The 27,270-nt window shown below is 38.3% G+C and overlaps 1 pseudogene; it reads right to left on the reverse strand.

The window, feature by feature from the left end:
* Nucleotides 1-27,270, reverse strand: part of LOC100399422 (N-acetyllactosaminide beta-1,3-N-acetylglucosaminyltransferase 2-like) — a 114,936-nt pseudogene that overhangs the window by 82,199 nt on the left and 5,467 nt on the right.

Below are 27,270 nucleotides of genomic sequence, written 5' to 3' on the forward strand. Positions count from 1 at the left end.
CCCTTCTGGGATAAAGATAACAGAAGAAACCAGCAGCAACAGTTACTGTTCTGCAGCCCCCACACGTGATCCCCAGGTAAGCAGGGTCTAGAGTGGATCTCCAGCAGTCCTGCAGCAGAGGGGCCTGTTAGAAGGAAAACTAAGAAACAGAAAGAAAAAACTTCATCATACACAAAAAGGACATCCACTCAAAGACCCGATCCAAAAGCCACCAACTACAAAGAACACAGGTAGATAAAGCCACTAAGATGAGAATAAACCAGTGCAAAAAGGACGAAAAGACCCAAAACCAGAATGCCTCTCTTCCTCCAAAGGATCACAACTCCTCACCAGCTAGGGAACAAAGATGGATGGAGAATTAATCTCATGAATTGACAGAAACAGGCTTTGGAAGGTGGGTAATAACAAACTTTTCAGAGCTAAAAGAACATGTGCTAAACCAATGCAAAGAAACTAAGAACCTAGAAAAAAGGTTAGGTGAGTTGCTAACTAGAATAAACAGCTTAGAGAAGAATATAACAGACTTAATGGAGCTGAAAAACACAGCATGAGAATTTTGCGAAGCATACACAAGTTTCAATAGCTGAATTGACCTAGCAGAAGAAAGAATATCAGAGATTGAAGATCAACTTAATGAAATAAAACAAGAAGGCAAGAATAGAGAAAAAAGAGTGAAAAGAAATCAACAAAGCCTCCAAGAAATATGGGATTATGTGAAAAGACCTAATCTACATTTGATAGGTTTACCTGAATGTGACAGAGAGAATGAATCCAAGCTGGAAAACACTCTTCAGGATATTATCCAGGAGAACGTCCCCAACCTAGAAAGTCAGGCCACCATTCAAGTTCAAGAAATACAGAGAACACCACAAAGACATTCCTCAGGAAGAGCAATCCCAAGGCACATAATCATCAGATTCACCAGAGTTGAAATGAAGGAAAAAATGCTAAGGGCAGCCAAAGAGAAAGGTCAGGTTACCCACAAAGGGAAGCCCATCAAAGTCACAGAGGATCTCTCTGCAGAAACCCTACAAGTCAGAAGAGAGTGGGGACCAATATTCAACATCCTTAAAGAAAAGAACTTTCAACATAGAATTTCATATTCAGTCAAACTAAGCTTCATAAGCAAAGGAGAAAGAAAATTCTTTATGGCAAGCAATTGCTGAGATATTTTGTCACCAGTCCTGTCTTACAAGAGCTTCTGAAAGAAGCACTAAAGAAGAAAAGGAACAACCAGTACCCGCCACTCCAAAAACGTACCAAATGATAAAGACCATGAATACGATGAAAAAATGCATCAACTAACAGGCAAAACATCCACCTAGCAACAAAATGGTAGGATCAAATTCACGCATAACAATAATAACCTTAAATGTAAATGGGCTAAATGTGCCAATCAAAAGACACAGACTGGTAAATTGGATAAAAAGTCAAGACCCATCGGTGTGATGTATTCAGGAAACCCATCTCATGTGCAAGGATACACACAGCCTGAAAATAAAGGGATGGAGGAGGATTTACCACGCAAATGGAGAGCAAGAAAAAGCAGGAGTTGCAATCTAGTCTCTGATAAAATGGATTTCAAACCAATGAAGATCAAAAGAGACAAAGAAGGTAATTTCACCATTTTACATAATGGTAAAAGGATCAATGCATCAAGAAGCACTAACAATCCTAAATATATATGCACCCAATACAGGAGCACCCAGGTACATAAAGCAAATACTTAACAACCTACAAAGAGATTTAGACTCCCATACAATCATAGTGGGATACTTTAACACTCCACTGTCAATATTAGATGAATGAGACAGAAAATTAACAAGGATATTCAGGACTTGAACTCAGTTCTGGACCAAGCGGACCTAATAGACATCTACAGAATCCCCCATCCCAAATCCACAGAATATACATTCCTCTCAGCACTGCATTGTACCTACTCTAAAACTGACCACATAATTGGAAGTAAATCACTCCTCAGCAAATTCAAAAGAACGGTTATCATAACAGACAGTCTCTCAGACCACAGGGCAACCAAATTAGAATTCAGAATTAAGAAACTAACTCAGAACTGCACAGCTTCATGGAAGATGAACAACCGGCTCCTGAATGTCGACTGGATAAACAATGAAATGAAGGCAGAAATAAAGATATTCTTTGAAACCAACAAGAACAAAGACACAATGTACCAGAATCTCTGGGACACATTTAAAGCAGTCTCTAGAGGGAGATTTATAGAAATAAATGCCCACATGAGAAGTGAGAAAAGATCTAAAATTGACATCCTATCATCAAAATTGAAAGAACTAGATGAGCAATATCAAAAAAAAAAAAAAAAAACCTCAAAAGCTAACAGAAGGCAAGAAATAACTAAGATCAGAGCAGAACTGAAGGAGATAGAGACACACACAAAAAAACCCCTTCAAAAAATCAATAAATCCAGGAGCCCGTTTTTTTGAAAAGATCAACAAAATAGACCACTAGCCATATTAATAAAAAAGAAAAGGGAGAAGTATCAAATAGATCCAATAAAAACAATAAAGGGGATATCACCACTGATTTCACAGAAATACAAACCACCATCAGAGATTACTACAAACAGCTCTATGCACATAAATCAGTAAACCTGGAAGAAAAGGATAAATTCCTGGACACTTGCACCCTCCCAAGCCTAAACCAGGAAGAAGGTGAAACCTTTAATAGACCCATAACAAGGGCTGAGGTTGAGGCAGCAATTAACTGCCTACCAGCCAAAAAAAAAGTCCAGGTCCAGACAGGTTCACAGCTGAATTCTACAAGAGGTACAAAGAGGAGCTGGTGCCACTTCTTCTGAAACTATTCCAAACAATCCAAAAAGAGGGAATCCTTCCCAAATCATTTTATGTGACCAATATCATCCTGATACCAAAATCCAGAAGGAGACTCAACAAAAAAAGAAAACTTCAGGCCAATATCCATGATGAACACAGAGGCAAAAATCTTCAATCAAATACTGGCAAACTGATTGCAACAGCACATCAATAAGGTTATCTATCATGATCGAGTAGGCTTCAATCCAGGGATGCAAGGATGACAGTTCAACATACAGAAGTCTATAAATGTAATCCACCTCATAAACAGAACCAAAGACAAAAATCACATGATTATCTCAATAGATGCAGAGAAGTTCTTTGACAAAATTCAACAGTCCTTTATGCTAAAAACTCTCAATGAACTAGGTATCAAAGGGACATATCTTAAAACAATAAAAGCTATTCATGACAAATGTACAGCAAATATCATCCCGAATGGGCAAAAACTGGAAGCATTCCCTTTGAAATCCAACACTAGACAAGGATACTCTCTCCCACCACTCCTATTCAATATAGTATTGGAAGTTATAGCCAGAGAAATTAGGCAAGAAAAAAAATAAAGGGTATTCAATTAGGAAAAGAAGAAGTCAAATTGTCCCTCTCTGCAGATGACATGATTGAATATTTAGAACACCCTATCACCTCAGCCCAAAATTTCCTAAAACTGGCAAGAAACTTCAGCAAAGTCTCAGGATACAAAATCAATGTGCAGAAATCCCAAGCATTTCTGTACACCAATAACAGACTAACACAGAGCCAAATCATGAGCAAACACAAATTCACAATCGCTACAAAGAGAATAAAATACCTAGGAATACAACTAACAAAGAATGTAAAGGACCTCTTCAAGGAGAACTACAAACCACTGATCAACAAAATAAGAGACAACACAAACACATGGAGAAACATTCCATGCTCATGGTTGGGAAGAATAAATATTATGAAAATGGCAATACTGCCCAAAGTAATTTGTAGATTCAACGCTATCCCCATCAAACTACAATGACCTTCTTCACAGAATTTGAAAAAAACAGTTTAAACTTCATATGGAACCAAAAGAGAGCCCGCATAGCCAAGAAAATCCTAAGCAAAAAGAACAAAGCTGAAGGTATCACACTATCTGATTTCAAACTATACTATAAGGCTACAATAATAAAAATAGCATGGTACTGGTACCAAAACAGAGATTCAGACCAATGGAACATAACAGAGGCCCTGGAGGCAATGCCACACATCTGCAACCATCTGATTTTTGACAAACCTGACAAAAACAAGCAATGGGGAAAGGATTCCCTGTTTAATAAATGGTGTTGGGAAAACCAGCTAGCAGTGTGCAGAAAGCAGAAACTGGACTGCTTCCTGACACCTTACACTAAAATTAACTCCAGATGGATTAAAGATTTAAATATAAGACCTAACACCATAAAAACCCTTGAAGAAAACCTAGGCAAAACCATTCAGGATATAGGCATAGGCAAAGACTTCATGATGAAAACACCAAAAGCATTGGCAACAAAAGTCAAAATAGACAAATGGGACCTAATTAAACTCCAGAGCTTCTGTACAGCAAAATAAACTATTGTTAGAGTGAACCAGCAAGCAACAGAATGTGAAAAAGTTTTTACAATCTACCCATCTGACAAAGGGTTAATATCCAGAATCTACAAAGAATGAAAACAGATTTGCAAGAAAAAAACAAACCCGGCAGGGTGAGGTGGCTCAAGCCTGTAATCCCAGCACTTTGGGAGGCCGAGGCGGGTGGATCACAAGGTCAAGAGATCGAGACCATCCTGGTCAACAAGGTGAAACCCCGTCTCTACTCAAAATACAAAAAATTAGCTGGGCATGGTGGCACATGCCTGTCATCCCAGCTACTCAGGAGTCTGAGGCACGAGAATTGCCTGAACCCAGGAGGTGGAGGTTGAGGTGAGGCGAGATCATGCCATTGCACTCCAGCCTGGATAACAAGAGCGAAACTCCGTCTCAAAAAAAAAAAAGAGAGAGAGAAAGAAAAAAAAAACAAACCCATCCAAAAGTGGGCAAAGGATATGAACAGACACTTTACCAAAGTAGACATGTATGAGGCCAAAAAACACATGAAAAAAATGCTCATCGCAATCAAGTTAGAACTCAGAATTCAGAAACAAACTGAGAACCACACAGCTTCATGGAAACCAAACAACTGGCTCTTGAATGTTGACTGGATAAACAATGAAATACAGGCAGAAATAAAGAAGTTCTTCGAAACCAATGAGAATGAAGATACAACATACCAGAACCTCTGGTAAACATTTAAAGCAGTCTCTAGAGGAAAATATGTAGCTATAAGTGCCCACATTAGAAGAGTGGAGAGATCCAAAGTTGACACCCTATTGTCAAAATTGAAAGAGCTGGAGGAGCAAGATAAAAAAAACTCAAAACCTAGCAGAAGACAAGAAATAACTAAGATCAGAGCTGAACTTCAGGAGATAGAGACAGGAAAACCCCTTCAAAAAATCAATAAATCCAAGAGCTGGTTTTTTGAAAAGATCAACAAAATAGACCACTAGCCAGACTGATAAAAAAGAAAAGAGAGAATAACCAAATAGATGCAATAAAAACCAATAAAGAGATAATCACCACCGATTCCACAGAAATTCAAACCATCATCAGAGAATATTACAAACAACTCTATGCACATAAATTAGTAAACCTGGAAGAAATGGATAAATTCCTGGACACATGTGTCCTCCCAAGCCTAAACCAGGAGGAAGCCGAAACTATGAACAGACCAATAACAAGGTCTGAAGTTGAGGCAGCAATTAAGAGCCTACCACACAAAAAAAGCCCAGGTCCAGATGGGTTCACAGCCGAATTCTACCAGACACACAAAGTGGAACTGTTACCATTCCTTCTGAAACTATTCCAAATAATCCAAAAAAAGGGAATCCTTCCCAAATCATTATATGAGACCAACATCATCCTGATACCAAAAGCAGGCAGAGACTCAACAAGAAAAGAAAACTTCAAGCCAATATCCATGATGAACATAGCGCAAAAATCTTCAATAAAATATTGGCAAGCCAATTGCAACAGCACATCAAAAAGCTTATCCATCACGATCAAGTAGGATTCATCCCGGGGATGCAAGGCTGGTTCAACATATGCAAGTCTATAAACATAATTCACTACATAAACAGAACCAAAAACAAAAACCACATGATTATCTCAATTGACGCAGAGAAGGCCTTTGACAAAATCCAACAGCCCTTTATGCTAAAAATCCTCAATAAACTCGGTATTGATGGAATGTATCTCAAAATAATAAAAGCTATTTATGACAAACCAACAGCCAATATTATACTCATGGGCAAAAACTGGAAGCATTCCCTTTGAAATCCGGCACTAGACAAGGATGCCTTCTCTCACCACTCCTATTCAATATAGTACTGGAAGTTCTAGCCAGAGCAATCAGGAAAGAAAAAGAAATAAAGGGTATTCAAATAGGAAAGGAGGAAGACAAACTGTCTCTATTTGCAGACAACATGAGAGTATATCTAGAAGACCCCATCATCTCAACCCAAAAACTCCTGAAACTGATAAGCAACTTCAGCAAAGTCTCAGGATATAAAACCAATGTGCAAAAATCACAAGCATTCCTCTACACCAATAACAGACTTAAAGAGAGCCAAATCAAGAATGAACTGCCATTCACAATTGCTACAAAGAGAATAAAATACCTAGGAATACAACTCACAAGGAATGTAAGGGACCTCGTCAAGGAGAACTACAAACCACTGCTCAATGAAATAAGAGAGGACACAAACAGATGGAGAAACATTCCATGTTCATGGTTAGGAAGAATCAATATCGTGAAAATGGCCATACTGCCTAAAGTAATTTATAGACTCAACACTATCCCCATCAAGCTACCATTGACTTTCTTCACAGGACTGGAAAAAAACACCATGAACTTCATATGGAACCAAAAGAGAGCCCACATAGCCAAGTCAATCTAAGCAAAAAGAACACAGCAGGAGGCATCACACTGCTGGACTTCAAACTATACTACAAGGCTACAGTAATCAAAACAGCCTGGTATTGGTACCAAAACAGAGTATAGACCTATGGAACAGAACAGAGGCATCGGACGCAACACAACATATCTACAACCATACAATTTTTGATAAACCTGACAAAAACAATCAATGAGGAAAGGACTCCCTATTTAATAAATGGTGTTGGGAAAACTGGCTAACCATGTGCAGAAAACTTAAACATAAGACCTGGCACCGTAAAAACCCTAGAAGAAAATCTAGGCAAAACCATTCAGGACATAGAGGCAAGGACTTCATGACCAAAACACCAAAATCATTGGCAACAAAAGCCAAAATAGACAGATGGGACCTAATCAAACTCCACAGCTTTTGCACCGCAAAAGAAACGGTCACTAGACTGAATCGGCAACCAACAGAAGGGGAAAAAATTTTTTCAGTTTACCCATCTGACAAAGGGCTGATATCCAGAATTTACAAAGAACTCAAATAGATTTACAGGAAAATAACAAACAAGCCCATTCAAAATAGGCAAAGGATATAAATAGATGCTTTACAAAAGAAGACATACATGAGGCCAACAAACATATGAAAAAATGCTCATCATCACTGGTCATCAGAGAAATGCAAATCAAAACTACAGTGAGATGCCATCTCACGCCAGTTAGAATGGTGATCATTAAAAAATCTGGAGACAACAGATGCTGGAGAGGATGTAGAGACATAGAAACACTTTTACACTGCTGGTGGGAGTGTAAATTAGTTCAACCATTGTGGAAGACAGTGCAGCGATTCCTCAAAGACCTAGAAATAGAAATTCCATTTGGCCCAGCCATCCCATTACTGGGTATATATCCAAAGGACTATAAATGGTTCTACTATAAGGACACACGCACACGAATGTTCATTGCAGCACTGTTTACAATAGCAAAGACCTGGAACCAACCCAAATGCCCATCGATGATAGACTGGACTGGAAAAATGTGGCACATATACACCATGGAATATTATGCAGCAATCAAAAACGATGAGTTTGTGTCCTTTGTAGGGACATGGATGAATCTGGAGAACATAATTCTCAGCAAACTGACACAAGAACAGAAAATGAAAAACTGCATATTCTCACTCATAGGTGGGTGATGAACAATGAGAACACATGGACACAGAGAGGGGAGCACTACACACTGGGGTCTATTGGGGGGAATAGGGGAGGGACAGTGGCGGGGGGAGCTGTGGAGGGATAGCATGGGGAGAAATGCCAGATGTGGGTGAAGGGGAGGAAGACAGCAAATCACACTGCCACGTGTGTACCTATGCAACTATCTTGCATGTTCTGCACATGTACCCCAAAAACTAAAATGCAATAAAAAAAAGAAAAAAATGCTCATCATCACTGATTGTTAGAGAAATGCAAATCAAAACCATATTGAGATATCCCCTCATGCCATTTACAGTGGCAACTATTAAAAAATCTGGAGACAACAGATGCTGGAGGGGATGTGGAGAAATAGGAACACTTTTACACTGTTGGTGGGAGTGTAAACTAGTTCAACCATTGTGGCAGACAAGGTGGTGCTTCCTCAAGGACCTAGAAATAGAAATTTCATTTAACTCAGCAATCCCATTACTGGGTATATACCCAAATGATTATAAATCATAATATTATAAAGACACAGGGTGAGGGGACTCAAGATGGCGCTGTGAGAACAACCCAGGATTGGAGCCCGCGTTGAATTCGCAAACGGTGAGTCAGTGCTGCATTTCCAGACTGATCTTTGTTGCCCACAGAACGGGGAAACTCCCAAGTATAAAAAGACACGGGACGCCAGGCAGTAGGTCTGCCTGGCGAAGCCGGCAGCCGGGGCGGCGGCGGCCGGCCCTACCCAGCAATCCCCACAGGGCGCGCTTGTCCGGGTGCCTTGTTGAACCGGCAACCTGAGACTTCAGAGGGCTGGACTTGAGACTGAACGAGACTTGCACAGTAGCCCAGCCCAGGGGATTGCAGGGACAGATCGCTTGGGATACCCAGTGGGACGAACAAAACCGCGATTTCAAACTATCCCGGGCAGACGGTCCGAGATGCTCTGTGGGGGAGGGGCGTCCACCACTATGGAGGCAACCTACCCCAACTGATATACACGCCCACTGCTGAGGCAGCCAGCCATTGCCGAGGCAACCCGCCCCAACTGAGATACACGCCCACTGCTGACGCAGCCAGCCGTTGCCGAGGCAACCCGTCCCTACTGAGATACACGCCCACTGCTGACGCAGCCTGCCGTTGCTGAGGCAACACGCTACAACGAAGAGACTCCACCGCAGGGCGTGGCGGAGACCACAGCAGAGCCGGCAGGAACAGCGCGAATCACACAACAGCAGGGCGGAGCCTCGGCAGCCAAACAGTGGCTAGTCTGCCTTTGAGCTGGGCAGGACACCTGATCGGACATTCAAAAATAAAGCCCAAACCCCTCAACACAGAGCATTTGAGAAAAAAAAAGGGTTGTTTAATGAGCTGTGTTGCAGCAGAATCAAACATAGCAGCCTAACACCCCTGAATGAACAACAGAGTGCACAGCTCAGCAATTAAACCCCTATAAAGTACAAACTGTCTCCTCAAGCAGCTCCCTGACCCCTCTATATCCAAAAGACTGTCATTAGGCAGGCATCATCCTGGGACAAAGAGAGCAGAAAAAGAAACTGGTAGCATCCCTCGCTGTGCCACGGCTACTAGAGGTGCACCCCAGACAAGCAGGGTCTGGGGCGGACATCAACAGTCGTACAGCGAAGGGGCTAGACTGGTAGAAGGAAAACCAAGCAACAGAAATACTTCATCATCAACATTCTGGGTGTCCACTCAGAGACCCAAACGAAAACTCAGCAACTACGCAGACGACCAGCGGACATATCCACAAAGATGGGAAGAAACCAGCGCAAAAAGGAGGAAAACACCCGAAACCAGAACACCTCGCCTCCTAGAAAGGACCAAAACTCCTCACCAGCAAGGGAACAAAGCTGGACGGAGAATGACTGTGACGAAATGACGGAATTAGACTTCAGAAGATGGATAATGAGAAACTTTTGTGAGCTAAAAGATCATGTATTAAATCAATGCAAAGAAACTAAGAACCTTGAAAAAAGATTTGAAAAAAGATTCGAGGAAATGATAACAAGAATGGATACCTTAGAGAGGAATATGAATGAATTAAAGGAGCTGAAAAACACAATACGAGAACTACGCGAAGCAAACGCAAGTTTCAATAGCCGAATTGACCAAGCAGAAGAAAGAATATCTGAAGTCGAAGACCAACTCAATGAAATAAAACAAGAAACCAAGATCAGAGAAAAAAGCGCAAAAAGGGATGAACAAAGTCTCCAAGAAATGTGGGACTATGTGAAAAGACCTAACCTACGTTTGATAGGTGTACCAGAAGGGGACGAAGAGAATGAATCCCAGCTGGAAAATACTCTTCAGGACATCATCCAGGAAAATTTCCCCCATCTAGCAAGACAAGCCAACACTCAATTGCAGGAAATACAGAGAACACCACAAAGATATTCCGCAAGAAGAGCAACCCCAAGGCACATAATCGTCAGATTCAACAGGGTTGTAATAAAGGAGAGAATACTAAGGGCAGCCAGAGAGAAAGGTCGGGTCACCCACAAAGGGAAGCCCATCAGACTCACAGCAGATCTCTCGGCAGAAACACTACAAGCCAGAAGAGAGTGGGGGCCAATATTCAACATTCTTAAAGAAAAGAACTTTCAACCCAGAATTTCATATCCAGCCAAACTGAGCTTCAGAAGTGGAGGAAGAATAAAATCCTTTGCGAACAAGCAAGTACTCAGAGATTTTGTCACCACCAGGCCTGCTTTACAAGAGCTCCTAAAAGAGGCACTACACATAGAAAGGATCAATCAGTACCAGCCATTCCAAAATCACACTGAATGCTAAAGAGCTTCAACATAATGAAGAATCTACAACAACTAACAGGCAAAACAGCCACTTAGAATCAAAATGGCAGTATCAAATTCACACATAACAATATTAACCCTAAATGTAAATGGACTAAATGCACCAATCAAAAGACACAGACTGGCAAATTGGATAAAAAGCCAAAACCCATCAGTGTGCTGTATCCAGGAAACCCATCTCACATGCAAGGATACACAAAGGCTCAAAATAAAGGGATGGAGGAAGATTTACCAAGCTAATGGAAAGCAAAAAAAAGCAGGAGTTGCAATTCTCATCTCTGATAAAATAGACTTTAAAGCAACAAAGATCAAAAGAGACAAAGAAGGCCATTACATAATGGTAAAAGGATCGATACAACAAGAAGAGCTAACGATCCTAAACATATATGGACCCAACACAGGAGCACCCAGATACATAAGGCAAGTTCTTAATGACTTACAGAAGGACTTAGACTCCCACACAATAATAGTGGGAGACTTTAACACTCCACTGTCAATACTAGACAGATCAACCAGACAGAAAATCAACAAGGATACCCAGGGCTTGAACTCAGACCTGGAGCAAGCAAACCTGGTGGACATTTACAGAACTCTCCACCCCAAATCCACAGAATACACATTCTTCTCAGCACCACATCACACCTACTCTAAAATTGACCACATAATTGGAAGTAAAGCACTGCTCAACAAATGCAAAACAACTGAAATCATAACAAACAGCCTCTCAGACCATAGTGCAATCAAGTTAGAACTCAGAATTCAGAAACCAACCCAGAACCGCACAGCTTCATGGAAACTGAACAACTGGCTCTTGAATGTTGACTGGGTAAACAACGAAATGAAGGCAGAAATAAAGAAGTTCTTCGAAACCAATGAGAATGAAGACACAACGTGCCAGAACCTCTGGGACACATTTAAAGCAGTCTCTAGAGGAAAGTATATAGCAATAAGTGCCCATATGAGGAGAATGGAGAGATCCAAAATTGACACCCTATCGTCAAAATTGAAAGAGCTAGAGGAGCAAGATCAACAAAACTCAAAACCCAGCAGAAGACAAGAAATTACTAAGATCAGAGCTGAGCTGAAGGAGATTGAGACACGAAAAACCCTTCAAAAAATCAATAAATCCAAGAGCTGGTTTTTTGAAAAGATCAACAAAATAGACAGACCACTAGCCAGATTGATTAAAAATAAAAGAGAGAACAACCAAATAGATGCAATAAAAAATGATAAAGGGGAAATCACCACAGATTCCACAGAAATTCAAACCATCATCAGAGAATATTACAAACAACACTATGCACATAAACTAGTAAACCTGGAAGAAATGGATAAATTCCTGGACTCCTGTGTCCTCCCAAGCCTAAACCAGGAGGAAGCTGAAACTATGAATAGACCAATAACAAGGTCTGAAGTTGAGGCAGCAATTAAGAGCCTACCTCACAAAAAAAGCCCAGGTCCAGATGGGTTCACAGCCGAATTCTACCAGACACACAAGGAGGAGCTGGTACCATTCCTTCTAAAACTATTTCAAACAATCCAAAAAGAGGGAATCCTTCCCAAATCATTTTATGAGACCAACATCATCCTGATACCAAAACCCGGCAGAGACCCAACGAGAAAAGAAAACTTCAGGCCAATATCCATGATGAACATAGATGCAAAAATCTTCAATAAAATATTGGCAAGCCGATTGCAACAGCAAATCAAAAAACTTATTCATCATGATCAAGTAGGATTCATCCCAGGGATGCAAGGCTGGTTCAACATACGCAAGTCTATCAACGTAATTCACCACATAAACAGAACCAAAAACAAAAACCACATGATTATCTCAATTGACGCAGAGAAGGCATTTGACAAAATTCAACAGCCCTTTATGCTAAAAACCCTCAATAAACTCGGTATCGATGGAACGTATCTCAAAGTAATAAAAGCTATTTATGACAAACCAACAGCCAATATCATACTGAATGGGCAAAAACTGGAAGCATTCCCTTTGAAATCTGGTACTAGACAAGGATGCCCTCTCTCACCACTCCTATTCAATATAGTACTGGAAGTTCTAGCCAGAGCAATCAGGCAAGAAAAAGAAATAAAAGGTATTCAAATAGGAAAGGTGGAAGCCAAATTGTCTCTATTTGCAGACGACATGATAGTATACCTAGAAGACCCCATCGCCTCAGCCCAAAAACTCCTGAAACTGATAAACAACTTCAGCAAAGTCTCAGGATATAAAATCAATGTGCAAAAATCACAAGCATTCGTCTACACCAATAACAGACTTAAAGAAAGCCAAATCAAGAGCGAACTGCCATTCGCAATTGCTACAAAAAGAATAAAATACCTTGGAATACAACTCACAAGGAACGTAAGGGACCTCTTCAAGGAGAACTACAAACCACTGCTCAACGAAATCAGAGAGGACACAAACAGATGGAGAAACATTCCATGTTCATGGTTAGGAAGAATTAATATCGTGAAAATGGCTATACTGCCCAAAGTAATTTACAGAATCAACGCTATCCCCATCAAACTACCATTGACTTTCTTCACAGAACTGGAAAAAACCACCATGAACTTCATATGGAACCAAAAGAGAGCCCGCATAGCCAAGTCAATTCTAAGCAAAAAGAACACAGCGGGGAGCATCACACTACCGGATTTCAAACTATACTACAAGGCTACAGTAATCAAAACAGCATGGTACTGGTACCAAAACAGAGATATAGACCAATGGAACAAAACAGAGGCACCGGAGGCAACACAACATACATACAACTATACAATCTTTGATAAACCTGACAAAAACAAGCAATGGGGCAAGGATTCCATGTTTAACAAATGGTGTTGGGAAAACTGGCTAGCCATGTGCAGAAAGCAGAAACTGGACCCCTTCCTGACACCTTACACTAAAATTAACTCCAGATGGATTAAAGACTTCAACATAAGACCTGGCACCATAAAAACCCTAGAAGGAAATCTAGGCAAAACTATCCAGGACATAGGAGTAGGCAAGGACTTCATGAACAAAACACCAAGAGCATTGGCAACAAAAGCCAAAATAGACAAATGGGACCTAATGAAACTCCACAGCTTCTGCACGGCAAAAGAAACAGTCACTAGAGTGGATCGGCAACCAACAGAATGGGAAAAAATTTTCGCAGTCTACCCATCTGACAAAGGGCTGATATCCAGAATTTACAAACAACTCAAGCAGATTTACAGGAAAAAAACAAACAAGCCCATTCAAAAGTGGGCAAAGGATATGAACAGATACTTTACGAAAGAAGACATATATGAGGCCAACAATCATATGAAAAAATGCTCATCGTCACTGGTCATCAGAGAGATGCAAATCAAAACCACATTGAGATACCATCTCACGCCAGTTAGAATGGCGATCATTAAAAAATCTGGAGACAACAGATGCTGGAGAGGATGTGGAGAAAAAGGAACACTTTTACACTGTTGGTGGGAGTGTAAATTAGTTCAACCATTGTGGAAGACAGTGTGGCTATTCCTCAAGGCCTTAGAAATAGAAATTCCATTTGACCCAGCAATCCCATTACTGGGTATATATCCAAAAGACTATAAATCGTTTTACTATAAGGACACATGTACACGAATGTTCATTGCAGCACTGTTTACAATAGCAAAGACCTGGAATCAACCCAAATGCCCATTGATAATAGACTGGATTGGAAAAATGTGGCACATATACACCATGGAATATTATGCAGCAATCAGAAATGATGAGTTTGTGTCGTTTGTAGGGACATGGATGAATCTGGAAAACATCATCCTCAGCAAACTGACACAAGAACAGAAAATGAAACACCGCATATTCTCACTCATAGGTGGGTGATGAAAAATGAGAACACATGGACACAGAAAGGGGAGTACTAAACACTGGGGTCTATTGGGGGAAAAGGGGAGGGCCAGTGGGAGGGGGAGGTGGGGAGGGATAGCCTGGGGAGAAATGCCAAATGTGGGTGAAGGGGAGAAGCAAAGCAAAGCACACTGCCATGTGTGTACCTACGCAACTGTCTTGCATGCTCTGCTCATGTACCCCAAAACCTATAATCCAATAAAAAATTAAAAAAAAAAAAAAGACACATGCACACATATGTTCATAGTGGCACTGTTTACAGTAGCAAAGACCTGGAACCAACCCAAATGCCTACAGATGATAGACTGGACAAGGAAATTGTGGCACATATACCCCATGGAATAGTATGCAGCCATAAAAAATGATTACTTTCTGTCCTTTGTAGGGACATGGATGAATCTGAAAACCATAATCCTCAGCAAACTGACACAAGAACAAAAAATCAAACACTGCATATTCTCACTCATGGGTGGGTGTTGAACAATGAGAACACATGGACACGGGGAGAGGAACATCACACCCTGGGGTCTCTTGCAGGGGGCCAAGGGAGGGACAGCAGGGGAGTTGGGAGGTCAGGGAAGGATAATATTGGGAGAAATGCCAGATGTAGGTGCAGTGGGATAGAGGCAGCAAACCACATTGCCATATGTGTACCTATGCAACAATCCTGCATGATCTGTACATGTATCCCAGAACTTAAAATACAATTAAAAAAAAAAATATATATATATATGTAGTTTTTGTTTTTGAACAACCCTCCCCATATTTATTTAGTGAAACATTTCCCCTTATCTAAAGAGAAAGATGTCAAAACAATGCCTAGGACATATATGCAAGCACCCACCCCAATGTACTCAGATAACCTAAAAGACAAAAGGGCAAAGTTCTGTTCAACAGAGAAATTTATCTTCACTTCTGGAAGATATTCCCATGTGCCATTCCACATCCTCTTCCTCATATATATATATATATATATATATATATATATATATAGGCTTTTCAATGGCAGAAAGCAGATAAGTAAACCTCTATTCTTTAATTCAAGGCAGAGATTATAAATTATATTAAATTTATGTACAATAGGTGCATACAGATATAGATAATTCATGACTGAAAGTAAGACTAGATGTCTTGAAAATAATTGAAGAAGGAATAAGAATATAGAGAATGGTCTTTATTGATTCCTAAGTACTCATCATAAAAATAGATATGATGGCATTGCTTGTGTATGCCTTAGCCCCTCACATTGTAAGTCACCAAAAATCTGGATAAAGACTATAATGTTTGTTGATTCCAAGCCCCAATCCAGAAAAATTATTTTTTATCCACTCCAGAACTACGACATGTTCTGGTTTTCCCAGGAAGTCTTAGTTTATGTCTGTAGTAGTAGAATAATTATTTTCACTCCTTTTCACTCTTAAAAAGTGCCCATCTTTAGACAATCAATAATATGATCATCCTATGCAAATGCCTCAAGTCTTCTTCCTATTCTGAGTGATAGGTAGATACTATTGCCTTGGTGATTCCTGAAGTGTTTTTGTTCTTATCGTTGTTCTTCCACACTGCTGCTCTGATAACTTATTCTGAGGCTATGTTGTCTGCCACTGCCAAAATTACTAACAAAATGTGAGCAGTAGTATTGCTGATTGCCCCTCATCCTATCAAGGCTACTGCTCCAGTCACTGGCTACTGTGTTTCCATTTTTAGTGCTTTCACTCCATTCTCCATTACAATGAAACTTGAAGTTGGGAAAGGGTATCTTTCCAACCAGTAAATACAATTAGGCACCCTAAAGTAGCTTACCCTTGTGAGTTCTGTACTCTTGAACAGAGTTTGTGTCAAAGATTATTTGGATGGATCACTCATTGACACATGCAAAAAAAAGCCCCTCCCTCCCACCTATAGGCCCATCACAATTGATTGTATATTTTTAATCAGTACTCCTAGAAATTGGGGATGGTTTTTTTTCCCTCATTTTGTCAGAACTGTGAACTCTAATGTTCTGAAGGATGCAACTTCTCGTCCTCAAAAACTACTCCAACATTTCCCTCAAGAGGCAGGATATTCACTTTCAAATAGTATCCCTTGATTGTCTCTTTAGATATCCTACTGTCTACAGACTTCGAATGCAGTTTAGATCCCCATCCTGAAAGGTTTTTTTTATGATGCCATAATATTTTATTCAAACAGTTTTTATTTTTAACTAGATTATTTATAATATTACAATATTTCTGTACGTCTGAATATGCTCTTTTCCTTGTTCTGCTCTTTTCTTAATTGTTGATTCTGCTTTTGTTGTTTTGTTTTATTTTGTTTTAGTATTTTCTGTAATATAATGTTAACATAAAAATATTTGTTTGAGTTTTGGCTGAAGCCCTAAAATATCAGATGACACATTCCAACAGGTGGAAATTCATCATGCAGAACTGACAGAATTGGTTCACTACTTCTATGAAGATAGCAGAATATCTCATTTTCAGCCTATTAAAAAGGTTGGAGAGTTTGATAAAAATATTTGGTGTTTAGGAGGGGATTTTTAGAAAGAGCTATTGGTATGCTATGAGTACCAGTTTCTCAAAGGGTGAATAGTGTGGGATGTTTGCCTCTTATCACAAGTTGAAAAGTCTTCCACAGAATCAAATGAAAAGTTTAAAATATGTCTTTTTTAGCCTGATAGATAGTGGATTGATGTATGGCTTACAGCACCTGGACAATCGAAAGGACAATGCTTGTTGGCAAGTTGTTTTTCAAGCAGAGCAAGGGCAAGTTGCTGTATTTGAGGAACGTCTGCACTCCGAAAGTTTGTTGGGACAAAGAATACATGAGTATATCCTGTAGATCATATATCATTCACCAAAGAAAAAGCCAGCATGGAGTTCCTTAGAACTTTGCCCAGATAGGCCAAGAGAGAGACTTCCAATAAAGTAATAAATAGCCAGATTCTTACAGCACGAAAAAAAACCTGCAAATAAAAAGCCAAAAGAGACACATTAACAAGCATCAGGAGAATTGCAAGTGATTTATTTTCAGCGATCATGTGGTTTCTGAAAAAGCATTGCATTTCATTAAACAGAGAATCAAGCTTAAATACCTACCAACCCAGGGGAGTGTTTGTGCCTTCTCCTGACAGTATACTAAAGTACCTCCTTTCCTGCCCTCCTTTTTCTCCTCTCTTTCTGCCTTTCTAGTACCATGAGGAAGTCTCTCTTTCTCCCTCTCTCTCTCTCTCTCTCTCTCTCACACACACACACACACACACACTAAACAAAATAGAAGAGGAGGAAGAAAATGCAAGATACAGAAAACATGTCCTCTTTCCTGTAAAAACTAGGGAGCCTGCAATAGACCTGAGTTGAGAAAAAAAAAGAGAAGTTTTGAATAAAATCTGTACTTTTGATTATTACACTATTGTAGATATATTGGTTACTAAAATGATATTTTTATTACTTAAAAAGAACCTTAAAAACTATTGAACTTTATTTGAGTTTACCCAGGAGCAAGGGAAGAGGTTATCTCACAGATTAAGTTTAAAGGGCCCATAGAAAATGAAAACATGGCTGCTTTCTGATTATATCCTACAAATAATCTTTGATATATGCACCAGTTTCATGGTAATCATCTCCAAGTTGACTATTTTGCTTCTTACTCATTCCCGAATAAAAAGAAATCTACCAAGATCTAACATTTTTTAAGATAGCATCTGTAGATTTCTCTTGACATTGTTCTCTATCCATTTGTCAGTTGGACAACTTTTTAAAAGAAGTGTTAGAAACTAGTACATAAAGAATGACATTAAAATAAGAAACACTAGGGTTCACACCCTGGCTTTACCACTTTCTGTATGACCTTGGGAAGTTATTTGCATTTTTTGTCATCTGTAAAACTGGGATGACAGGCTTAGCTTACGAGATTGTGAGGATGCTGTGAATTGGTGCATGTAGCAAGATGCATGGTGTGCAGATAATATTACATACTAAACAAGAGGTTTTGTGCATAGTGACTTGACCAATTCTAATTATCTAATGGATTTTCACTTTTTGTTTGTTTTGTTAAATGGACTAAAAGATCTTTTATTGTCCTCACAAACCCATACTCTAAGATTCTTATTATATGGAGTACAGTTTTAAAAATCACTACACCAGCATACCATGCTAAAACACACCCTACTCTGTCCACCCATGCTATATTCGTTAACAATGCTAGCTTGCATAACAAATCTAAAATCTCAGTGTCTTATGATAGTATTTCTTGCTGAAACAACTCTTCAGTGAGTATTCAGTGGGTTAACTTCCAGTCTGCTCTCATCCAATGGCTCTGCCATACCCTAGGGCCTTGGAGTCATTCTTCACCTTCAGCTGCAAATAAAAAGGTACCATAGTAAAGAATGTCTGCGGACTGGGCGCAGTGGCTCACGCCTGTAATCCTAGCACTTTGGGAGGCCGAGGCAGGTGGATCATGAGGTCAAGAGATCAAGACCATCCTGGTCAACGTGGTGAAACCCCGTCTCTACTAAAAATACAAAAAGTTAGCTGGGCACGGTGATGCGTGCCTGTAATCCCAGCTACTCAGGAGGCTGAGACAGGAGAATTGCCAGAACCCAGGAGGTGGAGACTGCGGTGAGCCGATACCGCGCCATTGCACTCCAGCCTGGGTAACAAGAGCGAAACTCCGTCTCAAAAAAAATAGAATGTCTCCTTCCTAACTACTTCTCCTTCGAAGCAACACATATCACTTTTATTCACCTTCTTTTGGCAAGGAACATGGCCTATCCAGATGCAAGGACAAAGAGCATAGTTTCTGGAGGGACAGCAATTTCCCCCAAACAACTCTATTCTATGGAAAGGGTATGAGTATTCAGAACATAGCTAGTTGTTACTGACATGCTAGCCCACAGTCCTTTACTTTAAGGAATAATGTACACCTAAATTAGTGTATTACTGTTAGTTCCTCCCTACATCATGACTGAGTCATCATGGGAACTGTAGCTTCTAACTGTATATAGAAAGTGAAGTACTGATAGAAGTGAAAGAACACGGTGGGAATGCTAAAAAAGCAGGGCCTATGCAGTAGAAATATTTGCACCCAGTTTTATAGTACAAATTTGCATCTCAGAACCAAAGAATAAATGGAAAAACTATGAGAAAATAGTATACAAGTTCCTCAGAACCAACTTCAGGATTGAAATAGGCACAGATTTTGGTATATGGGGGAGTATGGGGTTGGAAAGGTGGGGAATGGGGAGGTTTGAGAGGTGAGGGGAACAATATGACCAACTTCAGGATTTAAATAGGCACAGATTTTGGTATATGAGGGAGGACGGGGTTGTAGAGGTGGGGAGTGGGGAGGTTTGGGAGGTGAGGGGAACGATCTGGAACCAATCAACCATACCACTGCAGTACATAATGATAAAGAAAGTAAATGGACTTTGTTTTCCAAAAATAAGTTTAAACATACATATTTTTATCTCTACATAAAATGTATAATGCAGATGTGCCATGGAAATTTTTTTTGCTTACTTAGAGAGGCTTAGGGAAATGTATTTTTTAATTTTTTTATTGTGGTAAAATACAGATAATAAAAATGCATCATTTTACCATTTTTTATTGCACAATGTAGTGGCATTAATTACGTTCACATTGTTTTGCAATGGTCACCACCATCTATCCCAGAACAATTTCATCATCCCACATGGAAACCTGTACCCATTCCATTAAACAATAAATCACTTCTTCCTCACTTTTCCCTAGCTCCTGGCAACTACCATCTAGTTTCTGTATTTGAGTTTGATTATGCTGGATACTTTATGTAAGTGAAATCATACAATATTGACCTTTTGTGTCTGGCTTATTTCACTTAGCATGATGTCTTCAAGGTTTGTTCCCATTGTAATATGTGTCAGAATTTTATTCATTGTTTAAGGCTTAATAATATTCCACTCTCTATATATACCATTTGTTTACTCATTCATCCATCCATGGACATTTGGGTTGTTTCCAACTTTTGGCTGCTGTGAACTATATTACCATCAACATTCAAGTACAAGTATCTTCTCATGTCTCTGATTTCAATTCTTTTGAGTATATATCCACAGAAAGTAATGTTTGATTATATTGTAATTCTGTTTAATTTTTGAGGAATCACCATGCTGCTCTTACAGTAACTGTGCACTTTTACATTCTAACTGGAAACATGTTTTAAAGTTCTGTTTACAAGTTTAAAATTCTTTAGTTTTGTAGAGGCTAGTAGGGTTTCCCAGGTATGCAGAATAAATGGAAATGGATCAAAGACAAAGCAAGTTACACTGGAAATTATATTTTCTTACATTTTCTCACCAAACTTGGTATATACATCATATTTTTTGCCCTGATGACCACCTTTTTTTTAAATAAAGTCTATTAGTTAGGCAGAAGTCATTCTATTTCCTGGAAAAGTAGAACCAACAAGTTATATGTGATTATACATGAATGCCACAGCCGTTACAAACAGGAAAAACAATTGAAAAAAGTGTAACTTTGTTTAGGAGCTTCATTCTCCCCTAGGATGCAACTCACATTTATACATACATCCACACAAACACACAGATATACACATACATACACACACACACACGGGAAAAAAATTGTATCCAATACAATTATGCCGTTTCTTTATTTCCTACCTTCAACCCCCTCCAAAGAAGGGATCCACTCAACCTTGTCCCTAATGCAATCTGCCAAAAATTTCTTTGATATCTCTCAAATCAAATCAGAAGTTGGTTATGTTATTACTCAGGAATACAGCCAGGTAGCTGGGGTTATCTTTTTTTTTTTTTAAGATGGAGTTTTACTCTTGTCACCCAGGTTGGAGTGCAATGGTATGATCTCAGCTCACTGCAACCCCTGCCCCTTGGGTTCAAGAGATTATCCTGCCTCAGCCGCCCAAGTAGTTTGGATTACAGGTGCCAGCCACCACATCTGGCTAGTTTTTGTATTTTTAATAGAGACGGGGTTTTACCATGTTGGCCAAGCTGGTCTCTAACTCCTGACCTCAAGTGATTCACCCACTCCAACCTCCCAAAGTGCTGGGATTACAGGCCCTGGAGTTATCTTAACTCCCCAGTTATGTTCCTTGAAGACTGAGACTGTCTTTTGTTTCTAAATTTGCCTTTCACTCCTGCAACAAGTAATGTACATTTTCACATAGTAGGTGTTCCAACATTACATTAACTAGTAAAACAAGAAGAAAGTTGATGTTTTGTAATAGCTTACCTACCCATATAATGTATGCATTTGAAAAACTTCAACTCTTAAGCCAAAGAAACTGAAAAAAAAATCATCTGATACCTTGACTAAGAAAGCTGTTTGAAGCAGAGGAATTTTTAATATTCCTTAAACCACATCTAGCAAGCTGTTGCCTTTAGTTCCAGTGGATGAGTACTATCCACAGTTGATGAAAGTGGAGTCAACACACCGAAGCATCATATTTCTGTCTAATTGAGAACCACGTTAAGTTAGACAGGAGAGCCAAAGAGTGGATGGAGGAGGCCTTCAAATACAAAACGAATCACTCTGGATTTTTGTCTTATGTTTTGTAAAATGTCTTCAAGTTACAAGGGAGAAATTTTAGACTGATAATGAAAGAAAACAAAGTATGTACAAAAATAAATACTTTGCTACTCACAGTCTCAACAATTCCTGCTCTATTTAAATCACCCCCAGTCACTTTCTGTTGCTTGCATCTTAGAATTCTGATTGACAACCCCGCCTACCTCTCTTTGAAGAAGGCAACCCGGCTCCATGTCAATTACAAGTCTTTAAGCAATCACTCACTAGATAAATGTCAATTTTGACAAGCATAAGGATATGTTTAACATGCAGTAATGTACCTAAAATGAATCATTTAAATAAGAACAACATAGCCACGGACACTTGTAGATACTAAGAGCTAATTAATTTAAAAGACTGAAATTTTATTTATTTCACAATCAAATGAAAACACCATGGGTCTAGTGCCAAGGAATATTCTTGGATTTGATATTTCAGTTCTCTGTATTTAACCAACTAGAATTTTTACCATTGTTATTCACTTTAACCTTTTTAAAATAAGTATTTCCCTGAGAAATATGCATTTCTTCATAAAAATGCAATATAGTTTGGTAATTCTCAAGATGAACACGATTCTTTTGATACAATGTAACTCTTAAAGACCCAGGTTCACATGAAACAATTTACATTAAGCATGATAGAATGGAAACATACATGAAAACTGAGAAGGATGAAAGACATGATTTTTAATTCAAGTGACTCAAATGCCGCATGACAAAATCCCTAGAAGTGATACCACAGTCATGTCTCCTTTCCCCCAAGTTCACAATTAAGAGGCCACAAAAACAGAATAGGCTCAGAAAAAAAAACTTTATAAAAAATAACATTTTTAGCTTTTATAACAAATGAAAGTTTGGTTTTCAGGGGTCAAAGCCGCTTGTTTACTCCAAGAAGTTAATCCAGACTTGTGAAGAACAGGTGTCTTGAATTCTCCAGGACTTTTCTTACTTAATGTAATGTAAGGAAGAAATGTCATTTAATAGAAATGACCAGGTTTTGAAGCCAGACATAGCTAGGTTTAAATTCTGATTCTACTACAAACTAGCCACAAAAGCTTGTATAAGTTACAAGGCCTCTAGAAGCCTCAATTTCTTTATCTGTAAAATGAGTATAATAATACTTTTCATGCAATTTGTTGTGAGGATTAAATGATGTAACGTTAGGAAAGTACTTGTCATAGAGTAGGCATCCAATAAATAACTGGTGTTATAATTTTTGGTAAGCTATGTTCCTCTTTTTCTTCAGTCAGAAGCATGATACTAACATAGAAAATATCTCCAATATATTCTTAAAAGTATTTTGTGTAACTCAAAGAGTAAACTATAGATGGGAGAAGTGCTTTTTGAACTTACATTTATAAAACAACTATGCACAGTATCAGTAGGTTATTTACAAATTTGTTATTGATGATGTTAAAGACACTGGCAAGACCCTAAAATCACTGATATTCATTTAATAAAACTAATATATCTCATTAAAAAAACTAAAAGAAAGTTTGATATTGATGAGAAACAATGTGAAGTACTGGGAAAAATATGTTTCAGAGTGTTGTAGATGTTCTTAGGTCAAATATGATTTCTCTGAAAATATGTAGGATTATTTTAAATTGTTTTAGAATGTATAAAACCCAAAGTAAAAGTGAAGTAGGGTTTTTTCCTGTTTTGTTTTTAGGAATAAGCAATAAAATCTCATGTCACCTAATTTTTGTATATGATAATTTTCATAAGTTTTTAATTCTGCAAATGGTATAGGAATTATTTTGATGTGTGTGCTGTTAAAATTCCTGGTTGCCTTTTTCAAACTCCAAAACCTGTCAATAATTGGTATATATGCTATGGAGAACTCCTACACAAACACTGGAAAAACAAGTTGATTGTCTGTTGAGACTCCTGCTCATTTTGAACATTTTTAGATTCCTTTCTTTGCTTTGAAAGAACCTAGCTATGTAGCCTCAAAGAATTATTTCAAGAAAGAGGCACAATATTGCATGTGGAATCAATAAAGCTGTAAGAAGCCCCAAGCATTCATTTTTCCTTAAATAAATTGAAGTATGCATACTAAAGATATTAGTGCTCCTGAACAAAATTCCTTTACTGTATCTCATCTATAAATGAAAAAGTGGTTGCTGAAAATATAGTCAGTGAGACATTTGTTTTAAAAAGTCAAAATAAATGCCCAGAATATTATAATGGAAACAGAGTTAAAATCCTCAGAAGCTGATTTCAAACATTTGTATTTTATTGCAGAGTAGCCACCTACATCTGTATGATCCCATTCCACTGTCATTCTGATCCAGCTTTGAGAAACCTTTGTAACACAATTAACAAACTGGAAACCAATGTAAAAAATTCAGAATGTCAAAGAGGAATTGGGAAAGTTTCCCCTGAAATGGAACAGACTGATACATCTTCTGTCATCAAAAATAAAAGAAAGTGACTCAAAAGGTGGAGAACATTTAGTGGTATGAAAGAAGCAGAAATGAAAACTAGTCAGAAATTGCTTTCATCTAATCTATCAATGCACTAGTAGACATCTTAAGCCTTTGAGAGATAAAGTGGACTACAAGACAATGCTTATTGGATCTACAAACTGATGATAGCCATAATGGCAGTACAGTATAATTTTAAAAGGCATGGGTTTGAAATTAAATAGGCATGTGTTTCAATGTCTAATTTGCTGCTTACTAGGTTTGTTATCATGGAAACAACACTTAACCTCTGAGTTTATTATACATCTGTAGAGACAATAATATGTAACTCACAGGACTGTTGTAAGAATCAAGAAAAAGGGCATTTAAGGTGCCTGACAACATACTTGACATATATTATTAAGTAATGGAACGGGGAGGGAACTCTAGGTCTGCCTCACTCCAAAATCTGCCCTTTTCACCACTTTGTTATATTGACAATCAATGAATCAAGTATGTTTTGCATCAGAATTTAGTTAAGTTTATATTCTTATGAATGATAATATTGCAGTTTATATTACCTTTTCAAATTATATGAAGTGATTTACAGATACATCATGGAAAAAGGCTATCAACACTAAGCATTTTCCTTATAACTTTACGGTCTAGGAAACTAACACTCAAATTAATTTTCCCAATTTTTTACAACACTTGATCTTAGCCAAAAGGCCAAGAAACAATACCCAAGTCTTTATAATTGGAAGGTAACAGATCTAAGATTCATCTTCAAGTCCATCTGATTTTAAAGCCTGGTTTCTTTATGACATACCCCTTCTCAGTAGAGCCCATATTTCTTTGTTCACCCAGAATAAGATATAGCATGTGACTTCAATGAATAAAAACCTGTTTGCATATTTTATAATTATATAAAGAGAAAAATTGCAAAAATGCATCTTACCAGTATCTGAGGAAGAGAAACCATTGATAAGATCTGAGTATAATCCACTCTGAGTTGCCTTGATGTATCACACCTGGTTTCGAGAAGTGTAGTTTTCCCATCCTCACTTTTCTTTTTAGACCTCTGTAAGATGATAATGTTAACAACTAATAAAATAGCAATGTCTTGAGGGCGAACAAAACTTATGTATATTTTTGTGGGTATATAATAGTTGTATATATTTACGGGGTACATGAGATATTTTGATACAGGCATGCAATGCTTAATAATTACATCAGGATAAATGGGAAATCCATCATCTCAAGAATTTATCCTTTCTTTGTGTTTCAAACAATCCAAATGTGCTCTTTTAGTTATTTTTAAATGAAAAATAAATTATTGTTGGGTGAACTCACCTTGATCTGTACACTACTAGACCTTACTCATTCTATCTAATCATATTTTTGGACCCATAAACCAGCCCCACTTCCCAACTCCATCTCACCACTGCCCTTCATAGCCTCTGGTGCCTATCCTATCTTCATGAGTTCAATTGTATTAATTTTTAGTTTCCACAAACAATTGAGAACATGTGAAGTTTGTTTTTCTTTGCCTGGCTCATTTCATGTATCATAATGGCCATCCATCTTGTTGCAAATGACAGAATCTCATTCTTTTTTATGGCTTAATAGTACTCTATTATGTATATATGCCACATTTTATTTATCCATTTATCTGTTGATGACACTTACCCTGCTTCCAAATCTGGCCTGTTATGAATAGTACTACAATAAATATGGGAGTACAGATATCTCTTCAATATATGGATTTCATTTCTTTTGTGTATATTTCTAGCAGTGGGATTCCTGGATTATATGGCGATTGTATTTTTAGTTTCTCGAGGAACGTCCAAACTTCTCCATAGCGGTTGTAATAATTTACATTCCCACAAATAGGGTACAAGGATTTCCTTTACTCCACATTATTGCCACCATTTGTTATTGCCTGACGTTTAGATATAAGCCATGTTAACTGGGGTGAGATGATATCTCTTTGAAGTTTTGATTTGCATTTCTCTGAAGATCAATGATGTTGAGCACCTTATCATATTCTTGTTTGCCATTTGTATGTCTTCTTTTGGTATTTTGACAGGCATGGCATTGAGTCTGTACATTGCCTTCAGAGGTATGGATATTTTAACCATATTGACTCTTTCAATTCATGAACATGGAATATTTTTCCATTTTTTGGATCCACTTCACTTCTTTTCATCTATGTTTTACAGCTCTTAATGCCAAGCTCTTTCACTTCTTTGGTTAATTCTTAGATATTTTATTTGTGGCTACTATAAATAGGGTTACTTTCTTTATCTCTTTTTCAGATTGTTCAATGTTGACATAAAAAAATGCTACTGATTTTTGTATGTTGATTTTGTATCTGGCAACTTCACTAAATTTGCCTATCAGTTCTAATAGTTTTTTGTGTGGAAGCTTTAGGTTTTTCAAAATATAAGATGCCATCATCTGCAAAGATAATTTGACTTCTTTCTGTTCAATTTGGATACCCTATATTTCTTTATCTTTTCTGATGGCTCTA

The sequence above is a fragment of the Callithrix jacchus genome, chromosome X (assembly GCF_049354715.1).
Source record: "Callithrix jacchus isolate 240 chromosome X, calJac240_pri, whole genome shotgun sequence".
NCBI lineage: Eukaryota > Metazoa > Chordata > Mammalia > Primates > Cebidae > Callithrix > Callithrix jacchus.